This window comes from Taeniopygia guttata, chromosome 3 (assembly GCF_048771995.1).
Source record: "Taeniopygia guttata chromosome 3, bTaeGut7.mat, whole genome shotgun sequence".
Classification (NCBI taxonomy): domain Eukaryota; kingdom Metazoa; phylum Chordata; class Aves; order Passeriformes; family Estrildidae; genus Taeniopygia; species Taeniopygia guttata.
The window spans coordinates 79888938-79910255 of record NC_133027.1 but is presented as its reverse complement, the minus strand read 5'-3'; the positions used below and the strand labels follow the sequence as shown (position 1 = coordinate 79910255).

Below are 21318 nucleotides of genomic sequence, written 5' to 3'. Positions count from 1 at the left end.
TTATTAAATTAAACTAGAAATTTGAAGATTAAAATCTGTCAGATCACTTCTGTGAGAAAGTTCTTCAGAGTTTTCATTTCACAAGTGATTTGAGATTTGCCCTTCATAATCTTTAGTATTGAAGCTTTTACTGAAACGTACCCCTAAACTCGGAACTTGATAAATTTTACAGAACGTGTTTAGTCTATTTAGTGTTGCTGTCATCTCTGTTGGACTACAACAGTCCTGTCTTCATATATAAAACAGAAAATCTAGCAGTTGTCTCACATACAATGAAATGCAGTGAATTACTACAGAAAGAAAGTATATTGAAAAAGGAGCAGCATCATTCACATCAATTTTGTCCAAAATTGCACAAGACATTTTCCATCAGCATTAGAACAGCATTCTAAAGTTTTTGGAGCCTTAGTTAGTGCTCTTTCTACTGACTACCATAATGTGTCCCACAACCCTTTGTTGCCTCATACCAAAGCAAAAAGGAAACAGAGAAAGTGACATGTTCAATGCTGTTATCCCATTTCATGCTTTCCATAAACACATGAAATTGGCTTCAGTGAGTGGCAGAAGTTTCAGTCAATAACTCAACCGGGCATTGTAATTTATCTGGACTAAAAGTAAAAAGATATTATGCCTTTGTACTTGGTGAATTTTTAATCAATTCCCTACAGCTGTTATTTCCAGCATCTTTGCTTACTAAGAACACTAATTGAGTTCTATACAACAAATGTTTTCACATAGTAAACATTTGGCTCAACATTTTAAATATGGTGAACAAGCTTCAAATAACAATTATGCATATGACAAGTACCAAAACTGTTCACAAGCATTCTTCCAATTGTAGGCAAGAGCAGTTGTCTCACACTATGTACTATGAATTATTCTCATGTAATACATATAGATATATTGCTGAAAGTTTGTCCCAGCTGGCAGCCCAGGCCTGAATTTGCAGTGCAAGTTTCATCTCTCAACAGACTGAAGCTGAATAGCAAATATAAATCTTAAACTTGAAGAAAAAAATATGTCTTCAGGCTCTAGTCTGGAACATAAATTTTATTACAGAAACACAAAAAGTATGCCGAGACCGAGATTTTAATTTGAAATTCAATATGGCCTGAGAAGACATACTTCACATTTCGGGGCTCAAATTAAATTTTAGATAGGAGAAAACCTTTAACAGATACCCTCCTACAATCAATCTAAGGGCTGAATCATCTACCTGTGAACTATGTCAAGTGACAGTAACAACGGGATATATTCTGTGGGCTTTGTTTCTGGTTGCTATACGTTCATATTTTGCATCCAAATTAGATATTGTTTGAAGAAGCCTTTTGATACTGAAACTTGATGCCAATGCACACTAGTCAGTAATGCTTCACCTCTTCTCAAAAGCTTCCAACCTTATGTCAATTTTGATATATGCCATGAATAATTAGATTTATATGATCTCAACATTTCACTGTGTATATGATGTGTGTCATCCTAGTTATCCTATCCGATGGCTCCGTTCTGCAGGTATTCCTTGTAATGTCAGATACTTCTGAAAGTGATAATGCTGCCAAACATATGGGATTACTTACCTAAGAAATGAAGTGCTTGAAAGCAAATTACTGAGACACATTAGGCTCAGAGAGATGAACAGGGCATACATAAAACATACTAAAATAATACAAACAGGCTTTGCAAAGGTGAAGTAAAGAACAGATGCAGAACACTGCTCCAGGAGACTCAGCTCCCACACCCACAGAATGGGGATGGGGGGGGCACCCTGGCGTCTGTATCACCCTCTATTCCCAAACTCTCTCCAACCTCCTGAGCTGACACCCTGCAGTGGCAGCATGTTCCTCCACACTCCCACAGAGGGATTAGAAATATCATCCCCTAGACTAGAAACTGTTCAGCTAAATACCTAGCACACAAGGTAAACAAAATATTTGCTTTCACATTTGCTTCCATAAAACAACTTTCACTTTTCCAAGCTGTTAAATATCTCCCAGGGGACATTGACATCGTAAAACCTTGAGAGCAAAACAGAAGGTATGCTTAGCTCTAAAGCTAGGTCTATCTGTGCAGCAGATCATTACCACCCCATGCAGTTTCTCTTAGAGCATTTGCTCTTAGGAAAAAAAAAGAAAAAAAAGACCCTGTAGTCCCTGTTCTCACCTTGCAGTAACCTTGTAACAGTGTTATGCCCTGCACTTCTGGATCACAAAGAGCCATCTGGACTTGTGCCTTCCTCTGAGCTCAGTCCCTGTCCTGGGCCACCTCACAGTTGTTAATTAGTGGCACTGTCTACATGCAAAGTACTCTGCCCATCATCATCCTTTGTATTATAAATGCCTTTCCCCCCTGACTCTCTGCTATGTTCCCGCTGCTAAATGTCCTTAATTTCAAATCTTTATGCTAGGCTTTGCCTTTAATAATACTTGAATGAAAAGCAATTTTAAAGCAATCCATACTGTCAGTGGTCCCCTCAAGCAAATGTGATTTCTCTTAGCTTTGCTTTCATGTCTAGATTAAGAAGTTTAAATTAAGTAATTAAAAAAAAAAAAAAAAGCAAAACCATAAACGTTTAAGGTCAATCATTGAACAACTCACAGTTTTTAAGCATTTCCCCAACAGCTGCCCATATGCTTGTGAGTTCTTGCAGACCATCACCTTCCACTCCAGCTTATGTCAATCATTACAACCTTCAACTTGTAAGAAAAACTAATGTAACACATTACAAAGGGGACGTTCTAGCAATGGGAAACCAACTGAAGTGAGTTAGTAATGAAAGCAACAGCAGACTGTCAACACCTACTGCTCTGATAATATTGTATCAGCATGGGGGCATAAAGGTAAACCAGTTTTTTGAACTGAAGAATTAGGAAACTTTGAGAAATCAGCCAAATAAATCAAAGGTTCTTGAAGACATCATCAAGAAAAATATTGAGAATGCATATTCTTACAGACAAGATCCTAGACTTGGATCCAGAAAAGCAAGTTTTAGAGTTCCTGAAGTTCTTAAGTATCTATGGTACGCTCCTCAAATCAGTTACTTTGGTAATGACAGGTTCTTCTGGTCCATATTATCATCACCTTCCCTGCTTAATGGTGGACCAATATTAAAGGGCTTTCTGGTTTCCAGTGCTTCTGTAAAGCTCACTTGCTGGGCTGGCACTACAACGGGCAGAACACAGAGGGTTCCCAGTGTCTCCAGAGGGATGCCAACTTCTCCTCCTGAAATTTTTGGAAGTCCTACTGGTCGCCTCTGGAAGGCATATGGGACAGTAGCAGCTCCTGTGCAAAAGATGAGGAATATTTTTCCTAAAACAAAGTTCACTTACTCCCCATATCCCTGATGCAAATAACTGAGTTCAACAAGCCTCATTCTAGAGGCCTCTCATTTTTAGTGCCCGCACAAACAGTGGCCTTTCCCACTACCTCTTTCCCTCCTATAGCATGTGCGGCCTGGGTACCTCCTGCTGGGGCAAGCAAATTCAGTGCCAGCACCAACACTGAGAAAGCTGGAATGTGTTACAGAACATGTTCCAGCCCTGCCTCCAGACCTAGGAATTTGCTCCACAGACGGTGCTCCTCAGGCAGAAGCAGGATGTGCTGATATGTCCTTGAGCTCAGTGCTGCATGTGTCAGAACTCTGGAGCAGTATCTCTGCCGCCACGCCTGGGACCTGACCTCACCTTCCTGTCAGACACTAGGCTGCTTTCCTGGGGAAGATTATAAATCCTGGGGTTTTTTTTGAAAGAAATTTAGTATTTTAGACAAAGAACTTGGCATCCCTCTGGAGACATAGGGGACATCTGTATTCTCTGCATGGTGTAATGACAGCCCAATAGGTAAGCATTACAGAAGCGCTGGAAACCAAAATACCCTTTGAAATTGCTCCACCATGAACCAGAAAAAAGATGATAATAAGGATAGGAAAGTCTAAATTTTGAATGCTTTCAGAAGAAATTTATAATTCTATTTCTCATGGAGTCACAAGGCAAAAAAGACAAGCATCACCACCAAACTACCCCCAGGAAGCCCCCCACATATCCTGAGTCAGGGGATAACAGTGTGGCCACATTAACTCTTACAGCAAAATAACTCATGAAGATATGCAAGAAAAGAGCTCTGCTAAAGTTTAAATTCCTTTCTCTTGGGCACAGACAAATGTAATGATACAGCACTGCAAATTAAATATTCTAATGCAAATCAGGCCTATTTCTGAATGTCACAGTGACCTGAGCAGCCACTCAGAATAAAATATTGCCAAAGTTCTCTAAACCAAAGGAGAAGACTAATGGTGCTCACAGCACATAGAGCTGTAGAAATATATTTTATCCATCTCATATACAAATGCACAACTCTTGAAATTAATTCCTCTGAGGGAACTGAGATGGCTAGCAGTTATACAAGAAACTAATGGGATAAGGTACCAAAAAAACTTGTGATGGACACAGCTATTTGATATCTCTTAGACTTATTCTGAATTTTAAATACCAAACACACAGTAATTGGGTTTTAATAATTGAGAGAACACCAGATAAGGAAACAATATCCAATAAAGAGAAAAGGAAATTAAGAAGTAATGGAAATAATCTTAGAAGATCCAGATAACTTGAAATCATAGTTCAATGTATTTCATTTTTTTCTCCTGGGACTTCATACACTCTCATGTTCTTGCTCAGTTTCTTCCTATGTAGGGCTTCAAGATTTTTGTGTACTGCAGCAAGACTATAGCAAGTTCCATGATTTTCAGTAGTTAACACTGCAACAGGATGAGTTTGTACTTATTAAGAAGCAGCTCTGTAAGATGTACAAGGAAATTAAAAAATGCACTCCTGCAGATTGTACCTGTGACAGCTCTTTAAACAGCAAGTCACCTACCACTGCCAACTAAGATTTTGATGGGAAGAAGAGAGTACCTGTATAGCTCGTACAGGCAAGTGGTTTGTCAGCGTTGCTTCTCTGTTACACAGCTGTGCTTGACATGCATAGGCACTGATCAGTGCAATGATCACTGACGTACAGGAATAAGTTTGCCTTCGTCTTGCAAGCTATTTAAGGATTTATGTTGCTTTATATGTAAGAACCAGAAGATAAAAGTCAGTTTGTCAGCTTTTTCATCACATGTGAGGTCTGAAAGGGTGCTGTGGATTTTCAGAATTTGAAAGCTTGAATATTTCTAAATACATAAAGAAATTTCACAAGAGCCTTGTATGAAGAACTCACAAAAGACCTCAAGCAATGTCTGGATTCTCTTAAAAAGAATAAAGAAATACTTCATCTTATGCCAAAGCCTTTGAAAAAAACAATGCAGCATTTTTTCTATCCCTCACTGTCCTATACATTTGTTTATTTAGACAAGTCTAATGTGAGATTCTCAGCTATGTGGTATGCCTCTGATATGACTTAGCCAGGGGCAACTGATTTAACACAGAAATCCCTATGAATGTATCTGAAGCTCCATCTGGGCAATAAGCCCATTGATGGAGTCTCCAAGCTGCTTCCTGGGAAGGATTATTCTCCAGAATGGTCCCAGGGATGACCCAAAAGGGGGACATGGTTGAAAGTTTCCCAACCCTGTCTGCAGCGCAATTCAAACCCTAATAATTTACTCATGCTTAGCAAAGCTTTAAAAAAATGACAGCGATATTTTGTTTCTACTTTATTATAAAGCAAAGTTAACCAAGAGCACTCCTCTCAGTCATGGGTGAATGCATGGTCTGCTGTGCTGAAAGCCAGCAGGATTATTGTGACTGTTGGACTAAGCCAAGAAGCACATACAGGGATTCGGGTGCCATAGAACTAACAGGGGCAGATATCCAGATAAACCACTGCACATTTTTCACTCTTGGAGTAGTTGTACCTCACAAAGTGGAGTATATCATGTCTCAAGATACAGCTACAGCTCTGAGCATCACTAGTTAAGAGATCTGTAAACTGAGTAGTTAAACTACTGAGTTGACTATCATTTGCCTCCGGACAGATCTCTTAACTAGTGATGCTCAGAGCTGTAGCACTGACCTAGCTGACCCTTGTTCTTTTCTCATGCCAATGCAAACCAATTCACTGTGTTTACTTCTAATTTTTTACCAGTGTATTTGAAAATAATCTGAGAAAATCTGAGAAAAAAATCTGTGTTGTTCTTGTCAGGGGATGCCCTAAAACAGATTTGGGCTTGCACAGCACATCTCCGTAATCCAGAAAGAGTCCTCCACTGTGCACAGGGACTTAATTTCCTCTTCTCCTACCAAAAGAGGTGCAAGTTCTACTATTTCCTACTACCATACGCTGCAGTGAATAATCTAAAATTGTGTAGTATTGAATCACAGTCCTTGAGAAAGCTAAAAATGTCAAATTCACTCACTAACAGCACATACTGTTGAATACTTACAAGGATCTTTTTCCTGTGACTTATATCCTTAAATAAAATTTTCAGGTTGTTAGTATAATGCTTATCACTGGTCACCTAATACCTGGCTATCCCAGGCAGTGTTATCTGACACATTAAGCAAACCTTTAAGAAACTGATTCTTGAATGTCCTTTGACCTTTGCCGAGAATCACCCTTCCCCTTTAATGAGTGTGATTTTTAAAAGATCAGTCAACAGAAAAAAGTAAACATCACCCTGCTTCTCTCCTACAAAGTTGGAGATACTGTGCCCCACTGCACTACAAGACTAGCACAATCATCCAGCTGTCACAGAGAGAAGCCAGCCAGCTTCTGCAGGAGGCCAGAAGGGCTGTTTCACTCTCCTGCTTCACATTCTGGTTGGAACAGAGTCAGCAAGCAGAGGTTTTGATGGGACATCAGCGTTGGCAGCTCTCCTTTTCTGTGTTTACTTGTGTGGGTCTCAGGCAGCCAGGGAGATCACCAAAAGCAAAAGCCATGAGACCTAAATACTTGGAAGACCTTTTCATGCATGCTTAGGAAGAACTGGCAGCCATCCTCCTTCCTTCACCACTGCTGCCAAGTCCATGCTGGCTGTCAGATTTACACCCTATTAAAACAAGATTACAGGAGGAAAAACGTCACCCACAACCACTTTGCAAGCTGTTTAGAGCCCTGCAGTGATGCTGGATCATCACCCTCACAGAGGAGCTCTACTGCTCTTCGCTCTACATGGATGATGCTTCAAATCCCTCCCTGAACTGCCCTTTTCAGGTCCTTATCCTACCAACACAGCCATCAGGAGCCCTAAGGAATACACTCACAACCCCAGCAAGGCCCCAGGTTTATTCTCATTTCTGAGCATGGGTCTCCTAGGTCCCTCTTGTTTTGCTTCAACCCTCTTGGTATTTTCTACCCAGCACACACATTATAAAGCACACAGATACAAAAAAGACACTCTATAATTCTGCTTTCTTGACAAGATCTGCCTCTTAAAGTCTCTCCTAGTAATAAGCAGAAACAGTTCCTGCTGGAAAGCACTTAGAGAAATAACATCAGCAGCACAATGTAAATAATTAACGAAACCACTCTTTTAGATTGCATTATGCAAAGAAGAATAAATCATCATACAAGCATTAAATATTTCATGGAAGTGATTGTGAAGTTGAAGAATTAAGCGTCCTTCTCTATCATTTTGGAGCATGGAAAAGTCATCAATACATTTAAGAACTGCCTCTCATCCTCTCTGACACACTGAAGGAAATGGATTCCCTTGAATTCTGTATGCACTGTTTTCTACATCCAGGTTCCTAGAAGACGTCTAGTAAGAATTACTTTGGTAGGGGAAGGGAAAAAAAAAAAAAAAAAAAAATTTGAGGCCTCTCAAATTGGGTAGTCAGAGATTGAGGCACACGCAATTGTTAGTAATTTCTGAAAACACTGATTCACTGAGTTATTAATGGGCAGTTGCATTGCTGAATTGCTGAGTGACTACTAAAACAAAAGACATAATTCACCTCCCTCAGTGATAGTTATTAGCAATAAATCTATCCTCTATAGAAAGAAACAAGGCAAAATCCAACCCAACTTCCTATTTATAGTCTTGCCAAATTAACATTTAATGTGGTATCATCAGAATTATTAAATAGAAACTCATGGAGCTCATCTAGACATAAAACTTGTTCTCCAAATCAGTAGTATTTCAGGAACAATGGATGTAGATTTTTGCTATATTTTCCCTTAACATGCTGATAAATTCTCAGTACTGCCATTGACTTTCCAAAACAGAAAAGAATTCTTACAAGAGAGATCATCCAGAACTCAAGAAGTATAAGAATTTCACTATTTATCCAGTTCACATTTATCTATTTTAAAATGCATCTTTTTCATGTTTTGGTTTTTTTTTGTCACTCATGCTCATTATCAATAGCAAGCCTGCTAGAGCCCCAGCATTTCTTTTGAAGCATTTCTCTCCTTGTCAACCTTTAGCTGCTGTTCATCATCCTACACTGAAATTCCAGATCCTCCTCAGGCCTGATGAAACTAAGGCAGTGCAGTGTCTGGAGAACAAAGCAATATGGATTGGAGCACCATGATTTTCTGCTTTGCAGCAGTAGGTCTAGGAAGCCCAAAGTACCTACTAATTTGAATTGAGATCACTATTTGCACAGGGCCTGGTCAACTTCAGTTCTAATATCTAGCCTACATTGAACAAAGTCAGTGGGAAAAAAAAGAGAGTTCTGAAAACACAAGATTTTTTTTTTTTTTTTTTTTTTTTTTTTTTTTTCCTGGCAGAATATTCACACAAAAACAAGATGTGACCAGCACATCGTATTTCTAAGCTTCTGGCATTGTTTTAACTTACATAACACATGTTAAAGCCGTTATTATGGTATTTTTACTTTACTAGTAGATCAAAATAAAGCAAGTTGTGAAAGTTCTCACAGGAATAAAAATCATTTTAAAACAGCAAGAGAAAATTCTGACCTCAAAGTAAATGCTTTACCTTCACGTATTTATGGAGAATTTTTGATGGCAGGAGAACTTGTGAAATTATGCAATATGCAGAATAATAAACTCGACAAAAGTACATGTGTGAAGCAGAGATTGTTGAGAAAAATTAGTTTAAAATACAATGGCAATATCTATGCTTTCATATAATAACCATACAGATTCACAGTCTAAAGCCTAGCACACAGACAAAGTCTTATTGATGCAAGTCCTTCTTAAAGGGATGAAAAAGGGATACACCACAGTTTATCAGAAACTTCTGCAGCTGCATGGAACCAGAGCACTTCAGAGGTGGCATCAAAGCATAGGCTCCAAGTCTGGAACCAAGAAGAAATAAATATACAGCAAATATTCCTTTAAGTCCAAGTATCACAAAAAAAGAAAAAGAAAATAATTGCATTCTACTATTCCTAATAACTTCCTAATAATTGAGCATAAACTCTGTTAGTTCAGCAGTTACTGCCCCACTAGATATCTTCATGGCTGGATTGGGCAGATCAGGGGTTCTGAGAGAGCAAGTGCTACTGATTCACCCTCATTCCAGAAAGATGTTTTGACTGCACCATTTTTCCAGTTTTACCTCAGATTCATCAATTTCCAAAGCAAAATACTGATACCAAGAATAGTTTTTACATACAAAATCACTCACAATAACATCATGATAAATGAGCAAAGCCTTACTCCAAAGTGCTTGGTTGTTTCTTCCCTTTCTCCTAACTCAATCAGCCCTCTTGCTTTCTACCATCTGATCTTGCCCCCTATTCTTGGGCAGCCTTTGCAATCCTGAAATAAACAAAATATTACATCTGCAGTTCATTATAAAGTCTGGTTGTGCCAGTTGTACTGGGAGGGAATAGGTCTGGTTTTCTTCCCTTCCCAGTTTAGACACAAATAGGCAGCCAGGCACAGCCCAGGCCAGAGTACACAACATTATATTTTACCTGAGCTAATGGGCTATAGCTAGTGCCACATGTGTTTTGTAGTAGGGCCAGATGCATTCAAATAAAATGCATTTTGGTCTCTGGTGCTGCTTGGCTTAATCAGAGTTGCTATTCTCACTTCTCCTAAAAGAAATTAGTGAAAACATTATTTTATCTGGTATCTAGTCAACTTCTGCTATGCCATAATCAAAATATACCAAATCAATAACTTTAAATTTCCATTTTATTTGTTTAGCCTATAAGAGGCTCATCAAGCTTCCCTTTATCAAATCCAGTAGTCTGATTAACAAATCATCACACAACATCCAGCATAGTACAACACTATTATCCTGCTTTCTTTTAGTGAGGAAAACAGAAATTCACATGTTCACACAATGAAGAACTAGTGAGGTACAAAGCACTGAGCATATTATTTGATATTATTCTCCAGAGAGCATGTGTGTTCAGTTGTCTCTTCCAACCAACAAAGCGGGTTTTTTGTCTGACTTGTTACTCTATAACACAGCATAATTCTAACAGGAAACTTGAGATTAAAATAGGCAAGCAAGGAACTGGACCATTTCCCAGAACGTTCTCTGAAGGCAATCTATTCTTCTTAGCAACTAGTTAGCAACCAAGAGACGATTGCTGTGGACTTAAGAATTAGCTAATAAAGCAAAAATCTAATCAGAAACACTACTACCTGCATTTTATTGACACAAGATCCATTTGAATAAATTTTTTTTAGCCTCTAAAATTATTTTCATATAGTCACAAAGTTAATAGAATAAGAATGAACAGCAAAAGAAAAGCGTGACAAAGACGGAAGAAATAGAAACAACTAAAGATCTTTCAAGGAACAACAAGGAATGATCAATATTTTTTTACCAGATTATTGCCTTGGCTACATTTAAACTAGTCAGTGCCTTTTGCATTTGTGGGCACTGTAACAATTCACCCATACAGAAGAACTGGGATAAATTCAGGCCCAGTTCAAGCAAGCATAATTCTCCTTAAGTTAGAACATTCTTGTTCACTTCTTCCAAGGATAAATCCAGGCTGTTTACCACACAAAAGCCAGAAAAGGTGAATTATTCATTACATCTTGAACCCTAAGATCTTACATTCTACTCCAGCTTTTTAGATCAGTGGCAGTGCCATCACAGGGAAATGTTAGTTGAGCCATGTAATCCAGTACAGAAGACAAAGGAATCACCACAGGAATAAAACACATTTATGCAGATGCTATAACACCTCTACTAACCTTCATTACTGCACTGGAGCAGCAAAGGCTAGGATGTCAGTCCAGAAACCCCGACCCTGGGTTCAAGTGGGACAAATATTTGAGATTTCTAGGTAGACCAAATACTAGTCTCTGATACAAGGAAAATTTCAAAACACTTTCAAATACCAGTTGCGGTGTGCTCTCTTTCCCCCCTTTTGTCCCAGCTAGCTCCGTGGGGGGAGGGGAGCACGGGCAGTTTCCGTCTTTCCCGATGAGCCCTCGTGGGCGTTGGCCGGGGCTGCGTGGGTCTGAGAGCAAGCGGCGAGTCCCATGGCAAATAAAAGGAGAGAGACTTTTCTCCCGGGGGCAGAATTCCGGTTTATTGCAGCCTGACTGGGAAAGCAAAAACCGAAGGGGCTGCGGTCTGCCACGCCAGAGTTTGTTTGTGCCGCTTGGCCGAGCGGGGCGGGGCGGCGCGCTCCGGAGCTGGCTGAGAGCCAGGAGAGGAAGCCGCGCAGGGCGGCGGCGGAGCAGCAGCGGGCTACACGGACGGAGCGGTGGCGGCGGGGCGGCAGCAGGCGCATGCGGGTGCCGGTCAGGGGAAAAGCGGCAGCGGCAGGGCGGCGGCGGAACGCAGGGGCCAGCCGAGAGAAAAGCCCCGGGCGTTCCCCAACTGCAGATTAAGTACAGAACAGGGGGACACTGGGGCAGCCAATGGGGTAACGCCACGGGGGGTCTGAGGGCAGTGGGGTGCAGGGGTACATCCAATGGGGAGCGGCCAGGTGGAGGGTCCCAGGTCATCTGCCTACCCCTCAGCGTCCCGGGACGGGATGCCGAGTGACTGACAGGCGTCTGAGGTGTAAACACAGTGACTTTGCACTTTCTCGGGAAAACAAACCACGGGGAGAGATGGGAAGACCCGGGGGGTCGTTACAGAGCGTGGGGGGGGTACATGGAACGAACTTATACATAATACAAATGTGGTAAAACATATAATAACACAATTCCACATCTCCCTCTTCTGTTTTTCAAAAAGAAAAGAACGGAAAATAACTTAAATGGGAGATTTACAGTCCTGTCCCCCATCGTTGAACCCGATGTCCTCTGGGTTTTCTGCTTGGTTCTTTTCTGGCTGTTTGCGCCGAGCGGTGTCAGCTCTGATGGGGCAGTGAAGACGGCGTGGTCGATGTGCACGATGGAGTTGATGGCCTTTAAACCTTTTAACACTACTAAAACTTATAATAAGAACAATGAGTGTTAACAGCAACATAAGTCCCGTTTCTGAAGTGGATTGGATTGAACCCATGAGACTTCATCCTTCAAAGCGACCTTAGCCAGTCACTTGCAAGAGGGATGAAGCTTACATCTGAAAAACAACTGGAACATTAATCAGCATTCTAGAGAGGGGAGGTCTAAATCAAAAGGGAAGAGTGAGTCTAGGGAACTGGATGGTGAAAGGGAAGACTCTGAGAGAGAAAGTGTTGAATCGAAAAGGAAAGGAGGAGACTTTCTCCGTCTGTGGAGGGCTGCATGCCTCACCTGAGGATCTTTTTTCTTGTCAGTCTGGTGTTTGGGGACATATGGCCGGACAAATTTGGACGGGACCCATCTCAGGCCTGAGGGCGTGGACACGCAGGCGTATCCCCGTCCCCAGGTGACTAACTCGTGGGGCCCTTCCAGCTGCCAAGTCTCCGGAATTTTGATGAGCACTGGCGGTTTTTCCCGGACCTTGCTCTGCTCGTGGTTGCCAAAGTGCCTAGTGATTGGCGGGTTGAGGTTTTCAAAAGAACAGTTTAAGAAATTCAGTGTGAAGAGGGCACGCGCGAGTCAAATTTGGGGGGACTCAACTTTCATAGTTGGTGTTTGTTGTTTTAGCATGCGTTTAAGACTCTGATGAGTCCGCTCCACCACGGCTTGACCTGTCGGGGAATATGCGATGCCAGTTTTATGCTCTATTCCCCATTGCTGCAAGAAGCTGGCAAATCCCTTGGATGTGTACCCAGGGGCATTGTCTGTTTTTATCAATTTTGGGACGCCCAGCATAGCGAAGGCCTGTATTAAATGCTTTTCAATGTCTTTGCCCTTCTCCCCTGCGTGGGCAGAAGCAAAGACTGCCCCAGAGAAAGTGTCTACAGAGACATGGACGTACTTCATCCTCCCAAAGGAATGGATGTGAGTAACATCCATCTGTCACACTTCGCAGGACTTCAGACCCCTAGGGTTAGCCCCTGAGCTCACCGATGGTAGGGGGAGCGACTTACAGGACGGGCAGGTGGCCACGATGGCTCTGGCCTGGTCACGGGTGAGGTGGAATTGCCGGACCAGCCCGGGCACATTCTGGTGGTAAAATTGGTGGCTGATCTTAGCTTGCTGGAACTTATCTGGGAGCGGTGCTACTTGAGCCAGGGCGGCAGCGAGAGAATCGGCACGCCGATTGCCCTCGGCCAAAAACCCTGGCAAGTTGGTATGTGACCTGATATGCATCACGTAAAAGGGTTGCTCTCGGTGGGAGACTAGCTTAATCAGTTTTGAGAGCAACTTGTGCAGGGCTTCGTTGGACACACCCTGCAGGACAGCATCCTGCGCTCTAGAAACTACACCAGCTACACACGCCAAATCGGTTACCAAATTAAAAGGTTCAGAGAATCGCTCAAAGGCTCTAACGACAGCAGCCAACTCAGCTATTTGAGGGGAACCTTCCACCTCAACAATATCTGTCTCCCACTGCTGCGTCTGGGGGTCTTTCCAAGTTATCACAGACTTGTGAGAACTCCCAGACGCGTCTGTAAAAACTGTTAAAGCTTTGAGTGGCTTTTTGCTCTGAAGTCATTTGATGGACAATGCGAATTGAATTTCTGATTCGAAAATTTTGTGGGCTGGTCTCAAAACTGAAATTTTGCCTGTGTAGCTGTCTAGAGAGAACTGAAGGGATTCATTTTCCTGTAACAGGTGTTTTAGCATGGCCTTGGTGAATTGGCCTGATTCCAATTTGATGGGAATGTGAATGCATTAGAAGTCACATCCAGCTAACTCTCGGATCCGCGCTCTTGCTTTGCGGATCAGTTCTGCTACTAACTCCTGTGGCCTTGTCATTCTCTTGGACCGATGGTGACTTAGGAAGACCCATTCTGTGATGGAGAGTGGGTCCCTTCGGTCTTGGCCCTTGCCCTTCCTTGGGGTGTCTGTCCATTGAAATATCACACCATGGAGGTGCGGCAGCCTGCCCAATATGATGAATTTAAAGGGCAGGTCCGGATCGTACCGGTGGGCCTGTCTGGCAGACTTTGTCTCCTGGACCTTAATCAAAGCTGCCTGGGCCTCTGGGGTGAGTTCCCTGGGAGAATTCGGCTCCTCCCCCCCTTTCAATAAATCGAAAAGAGGGGCTAGGTCTCTGTTTGTAATACCTAACCATGACCTCACCCAGTTCAAAGAACTGCACAGCTGCTGGACGTTTGCTAGGGTCCGAATTATGTTTTTGATGGCCAATTTCTGCGGAGTAATAGTCCACTTGTTAATTTCCAAACCCAGGTACTTCCAGGGTGGCACCTTTTGAATCCTGTCCTCTCACAGCTCGAACCCTGCAGCAACCAACGCATCGGTTGTCACGTTAAGCGCGTGTGTAAGGAGATCGTCATTGGGAGCACAAATCAATATGTCATCCATATAGTGCTGGATGATCACGCCCTCGGTGGCTGTACGGACCGGGGTCAGCAATAAAGCTACGTACCGCTGGCAGATGGTGGGTGAGCATTTGAGGCCCTGTGGCAACACTCGCCAATGGTAGCGCTCCATTGGGGCTTCTCGGTTGACGGACGGAACCGAGAAGGCAAAACGTGGCGCGTCTTCAGGGTGCAGGGGGATATGAAAGAAGCAATTTTTAATGTCAATTACAGCCAATTCCCAATCTTTTGGTAACATTGTGGGGGACGGCAAACTCCAAACTCCCTGTTTGGAGTGGACCCATATTTTCAATCACATTGTTGATGGCACAGAGGTCGTGGAGCAGCCGCCATTCGTCATTGCCTGGTTTTTTCAGGACAAAGACGGGGAAATTCCAAGGAGATGTTGTTTCTTGGATATGTCCCTTGGCAAGTTGCTCTGCCACGAGCTTTTGGAGCACTTTTAATTTTTGTTTATTGAGCGGCCACTGCTCTACCCAGATCGGAACATCAGAAAGCCAATTTAATTTTTGGGTAGGACGCTCCTCAGTGACCGCTGCCCGAAAAACCTGGGAGGTAGGAATGATCAATGTGACCCCCCACTGGGCCATCAGGTCCCTTCCCCACAGGAGCTCTGTGTAATCTAGAACAAACGGACGCAGGTAAGCTGTTTGTCTGTTTGGCCCCTCAAATTTGATGATGTTTTTTGATTGTTTTGCCAATTGTGCCCCTCCAACACCTTGAATTTGTCCAGCCACATCCTGCAACTCCCAACACGACGGCCAATCCCGTGAGGGAATGACCGTGACATCTGCCCCTGTGTCCAAGAGGCCGTTAAGCCACTTGTGCTCACCACCGTTCCACATGTAACATGCGATTTTGGGTCTTTCCTTCCCAATTACCTGGGCCTGACACACCTCGTAGATTTTCTCTGCAGTTTTCATCCATAGGTCTTCTGGGTAGACGGGGGCCCCAGATACAGGTATGGCCTGGGCAATGATTTGCCCTTTGGGAAGGTAGACTGGCGGGTGAGCACAGTGCAGCCACAGCACCAGATGTTTAGGGTTTGCAGATGTTAAATTGGGTGTGATAGTGATGTCGAGTGGCATGTATTTTGTGTCCCCAAGGACGATGTACTTACTGTGGAGTCTCCTCCAGGTCCCTGGGTCCTGTGTGTCAACTGTGACAAAGTGCCAATTGCTGTCCCTGAGCAGTAGGGGTTCGGTTAGGGCCAACCTGTATGGAGAGAAGTTGGACTGGGTTTTAAGGATGTGCCTGGGATGGTCGGGGTCCCGACCAAGCCATGCCTGCGAGATTAAATTCCTGACTCCCCCCACGCAGGCTGTTTCACCAGCTCTAGTTCCCCTATTGTCCAATCCAGTAATGTTATGTCTGGTATTAGAGTTCTTGTCTTCAGGTGGGTATGCTAATGTGTTGTCTCTCCTGCCCCCTGATGTTATGTTTCCCACCAAATTTGTGTCCTCACGCAGGGAGGGACTGCGCTGGGAAATTAGTTTTTTGATTGTCCCCCTGGGTTGGAGGCACCTTGCCCTCGCTGTTGGTTTTTAAAATGTAAGAAGTCCTCTTTGAGGGGGCAATGAGATGCCCAGTGTCCTTTCTTATTGCAGAGGTTGCAGGGCTTTCCTGGGTGGTAACCTTTGGGGGGTGGCCTTGTGAAGCGGCGTGCAGGAGCTGGGGTTGCAGATGGCGTGTGGGCTTCGGTGAAGGAGACACTCCTGGATGGCGTTCGGGGCGTCCCCTGAGGGTCCTTTGATGGCAAGGTGACCTTTCAAGCACACACGTCCAGCATGTCTTGGAGTGTTGGCTCTGGGTCGAGGGGGAGGCTCAGAATTGCCTGTCGGCAGGCTTCATTGGCGTTCTGCAGGGCAATTTGCTTCACCATGCCTTGCCTCAATCCCTCCTCTGGAACCTGTGCTTCAGCTGCCCTGTACAACCTGTCTATGAAACTAACAAAAGATTCCTGTGTCTCCTGCTTGAGAGAGAAACAGTTAACTACAGGACCACTGGGTCTTAACCTAAAGAATGCTTTTTCTGCCGCCTTGGCACTTGCTGACAGTGCCCCTCTTGGGATCTTTTAAGCTTGCGTTGTCGCTACGTCCCAATCCCCCATCCCGCACAGATGATCAATGTACAACTTGCCCCCTGTTACGGTGAGCTCCTGGACACCCTTTTGTCCCCCCTTTCCTAGGGCCTCTGTGGCTCTGATCAAGATAACCCCTGAATCCTCCCCCCTGCCCCAATGGGGTTGGCAGGGAGCCAGGAGAGCCCACCCTGTCCAAAACCTATATAGACCCCTGAAACTTCCTGCTCTTCCTCTTTTGCCCCGCTCTCCATGGACACCACAGAATAAAGAGAGCTGTTCCAACACCCTGGGTAAGGAGCCTCTTCTGAATACTTTTCCTTCTCCTGCTATTTCCTCCCCTCACAGCCCCATATCTCTGAGCTAGTCAGATTCATTCGGGGGGCTGCGTGGAGGGGGGGAAAACCATAGAAATAACAGTTGGCGCCCCAACGTGTGCTGCTCTGAGCCCACGAAGAAGCTGGACTCCCTATTTTGGTGGAAGTCAAAAGCTTTTGGGACAGTCAACTGCCCTAGTACTCTAGCTGCCTTTAAAAGCTTTGAGTCACGGGGGACAGTCGGGGACCTCTGCCTGAGTACCCCAGGAAGAGCCGACTGGAGAGGGAACCCCCAGAGAGGGTTTCACAGACGAATCCCGCAGTCACAGGCTTGGTACGTTCTCCGACGCGGCACCCGGGACCGCGCCTGGCTGGGAGAGGTTACCATAAGTGACTGGGGGGGGCTGCTTGCGGGACGGTGAGCCAGGGCCCCACTGCAAGTGAGCGGGAACTGGTGGACTGTGCATATCCACGTTCCAGGGGGAATAGGCACGGGAGGAGCGGGCTGAAGCCGCCCCGACAGCTGCGAGACGACCGCCCCTCCCCCTGTGCCCCCTCCGCTCGGGTTTTCCACGGAGGGAAATTCGAATCATTCATGCTGTGTTATTAGCTCTGGTGGAGACTAGACCAGTGAAACAATTTAAAATCATGGGTACTAACGTTTCACTGGAACAGAAGAGTATACTAACACATCTTAGCAATAACTTAAACGATGTATCATTCCCTAACAAGCTTCTCCTGCGTTTTGTGTACTGGCTAAAGACAGAAATACCAAATTTTACTGTGCAAGACCTGAATTCGCTTGCTTTTTGGAATCAAATTGGACCGATATTAACTTTAAAAGTCGAAAATGGTGAACATAAAGTTTCTCGATTTATTCCGATATTTTTACAAGCATGGAAAAAGATTTTAGAAGCAGAAAAAAGCATGCAAATGCAGAAACACAGTTCTAACACTCCCTTTTCCCCTTCCTGCCCACCTCCTCAATACCCCAGCCCTGAAAACCCCCTCACCCACCCCTTATTCCCCACTGACACCTTGTTTTTCTGAGAAATACAGCCCGAAGTTTGTCTTAAAGAGCAGCGCGGCATCTGTGGAGCATACGCGGCCGGATAATGGCGGCCGCCATGTGCTTTCACCAGCGCCGGCCGCTCCACCCCCCACTCCCCCTCCCACTCGCATTCCTTTGCTTCCCCCGCCCTCCGCCACCCCCTCCGCCCCCACCCCCTCCTCCCTCCCCTCCTCCGACGCCTGCTTATCTCCCATAGCAACTCCTTATCAGTGCCAGCCCCCGTGTACCCCCGGGAACAGGGGCGGGGCCGGCCCCTGCACTCCTCTGAGCCCAGCGGCTCACAGCAGGGCGGGGACACGGCACGGCAGCCCAGCGGCTCAGAGCCGGGGCGGGGCCCGAGTCTCCACCGCGGAGCAGACAGCCCGAGAGGAGGGGGGCGAGCTGCCCCTCACCGGGGCGGGGGGGGTGCGGGGGGGACATAAGCCTGCCCCTATCGAGGAATCTATACCATCTCAAGCTCCAGTGGTTTATTTAGGGAGAAGAAATGGTACAAGAACATACCAACCTCTCCCATACAGGGACAAAACAGAAATCTGTAAAGTTCAGAGAGAATTTGGGAGATCGAGTGAGATTTTTAAGGGTCTGATGAGGGCAACATTCAATTCAAATGAAATGGTGCCAAAAGATATAACTGATTTGTTTAAATGTTTACTAACATCCTCTGAATATGAGATATGGGAAAATAAGTGGAAATTGGCTTTGGAAACAGTTTTGCAAGACATACAGCGTACACCCAGTGATGCCACCAACACGGATGGCCAGCCCCTTACAATACACCATTTGTGTGGGACAGGAGACATACAATGTCCAGAAAAACAAACCAGACTGTTATCTAGATCGGTTTTAGAAAAAATCTGTACTGCTGCAGAAAAGACGCTGTATCAATTACCAGGCACTGAGGTTGAATGCAGCTATATTAATATCAAACAGTTTCCTTCTGAGAGTTTTTTGCAGTTTGTGGATCGTCTGAGAAGCCAAGTTGAGAAACAGGTGCAACACACCAGTGTGCAAACAGAGTTGATTAAAGAAATGGCCCAGAGGAATGCCAATGAGACCTGTCGTAGGATTCTTCTCAGCCTTCCTCTTGATCCAGCACCTACTCTTGGCCAGATGATCGAGGCCTGCGCTAAGAGAGCAGAGCTGCTTGATAATCCTGTCAGTCATAGAGCACCAGCAGACTTACAGCCTGTTGCCACTGCTACATCAAACCCCAGGAAGCCACCCAGATCATCACAAGAGCTGTAGCAAATCATCTGCCTGCGTTGCAAGAAACCAGGACACTTTGCCAGGAACTGTCCTCAGAACCAGAACCACAGACAGATCAACAAACAAAAAAACTAAATGCACAGTGCGTGCCCACCGCTATGCGCAAAGATATAAATATAGTGGGACACAAATGTGACAATGCCTCTCTCTTAACAAATAAGGGGGAGGGTGGATACTATGATGGGGGGAGAGAGAAAAATAAAAATGTGAAATGTATTACTAACAAGGTTTGGCAGCCACTAGGCCGGCCACGTCTAGTGACTGCCAAAGGATTTCATTTCAGAAACACTGATTGGAAAGTCATTGTTGTGGACCTATCAAAAAGCCCTCAGGACCTGCAGGCGTACGATATGGAACTGGACAGTGAGTATTTTGTTATTGGGGACACAGCATACACACCTCCTGAGATTGAAATAGTTCCCATGACTACTAAGGGAAAAATATCCAGCCTTATGCTGTTGGCACGTTGCTTGCACCCTCCATTCTATCTAGAAAAGGGGCAACTTCTGGCACAAGCCATTTCCATCCCAGTAGAAATCACAGTAGAAGGAAAACCTCCAGAAGTCTACTGGGCGGAAGTAGTAAGAGAGGATAAACCCTCCATGGCATGCAACCTAGCACATGGGTCAGAGCACCTTCAGGTGGAAGGTGTTCTGGACACAGGTGCAGACATCACAGTGATACCCAAAACCATGTGGCCATCACACTGGGAATTGCAACCTGTGGCAGGCAAACTTCAGGGTATAGGAGGAACTACATTGGCAAAAATTTCTAAAAATGTAGTGCAAATTGAGGGACCTGATGGGAAATCAGCAAGTGTTCGCCCGTTTGTGGCAGACTATAAGGCTCCTCTGTGGGGAAGAGACACCATGTCCCAGTGGGGAGTCCAATTAATCATTCCTAAGACACCCCAGGATTTTCGGGAGTAGCCACTGTGGAGCGCCATGCCCACAAGTTAAAGTGGTTGGATAACACCCCAAAGTGGGTAGCACAGTGGCCTTTGAGTAGAGAAAAACTCGAGGCGCTTGAAAAACTTGTGGAGGAGCAGGTAGCTCAAGGACACCTGCAAGAAACAGACAGCCCTTGGAATTTCTCAGTCTTTGTAATAAAGAAGCCTGGGAAGGACAAATGGAGATTGCTCCATGATCTCAGAGAGATAAACAAAATTGTAGGGGACATGGGACCTCTCCAACCGGGGATGCCGAGTCCAGCTATGCTTCCCCAGGACTGGAAATTGGCTGTGTTAGATATAAAGGACTGTTTCTTCCAAATTCCATTGCACCCTGAAGATGCCCCGAGGTTTGCATTCTCTGTTCCCACGATCAATAGAGAAGCCCCGATGAAACGCTACCACTGGAAAATTTTGCCCCAAGGTCTAAAATCCAGCCCTTTCATATGCCAACAGTATGTAGCAGCACTACTGTCTCCAGTACGTGCAGAGAGAAAGGATGCCATCATCCTACACTATATGGATGACGTACTTGTGTGTGCTCCCAATGACTCTATACTCCAATATACACTTGACCTAGTGGTTAAAGTTTTAACCTCTGCTGGATTCAAATTGCAGGAAGACAAAGTTCAAAGAATGCCACCTTGGAGATACCTGGGCCTGGAAATTTCTGCAAGGACTATTGTCCCACAGAAATTGGAGATAAATTGCAACCCCAGAACACTAGCAGACCTCCACTCGCTGTGTGGGTCTTTAAATTGGGTAAGGCCCTGGCTAGACCTCACGAATGAAGATCTGGAACCCCTTTTCAATTTATTGAAGGGGGAGAGGGAGCTGACCTCCCCCAGGGAACTGACTCCAGAGGCAAAGACAGCAGTCGAAAAGGTACAGAAGGCCTTGTCAGAAAGGCAGGCACACAG

At 44.7% G+C, this 21318-nt stretch overlaps 1 long non-coding RNA gene across 1 annotated transcript; it reads right to left on the bottom strand.

The window, feature by feature from the left end:
* Positions 1–8970: 8970 nt before the first annotated feature.
* LOC140683748 (uncharacterized) lies at positions 8971–18258 on the bottom strand. Its single transcript, XR_012055141.1, has 2 exons — positions 18149–18258; positions 8971–15929 (listed from the first exon to the last, which is right to left on the bottom strand). It is a non-coding gene; the product is annotated as an uncharacterized lncRNA (long non-coding RNA).
* Positions 18259–21318: the final 3060 nt, after the last annotated feature.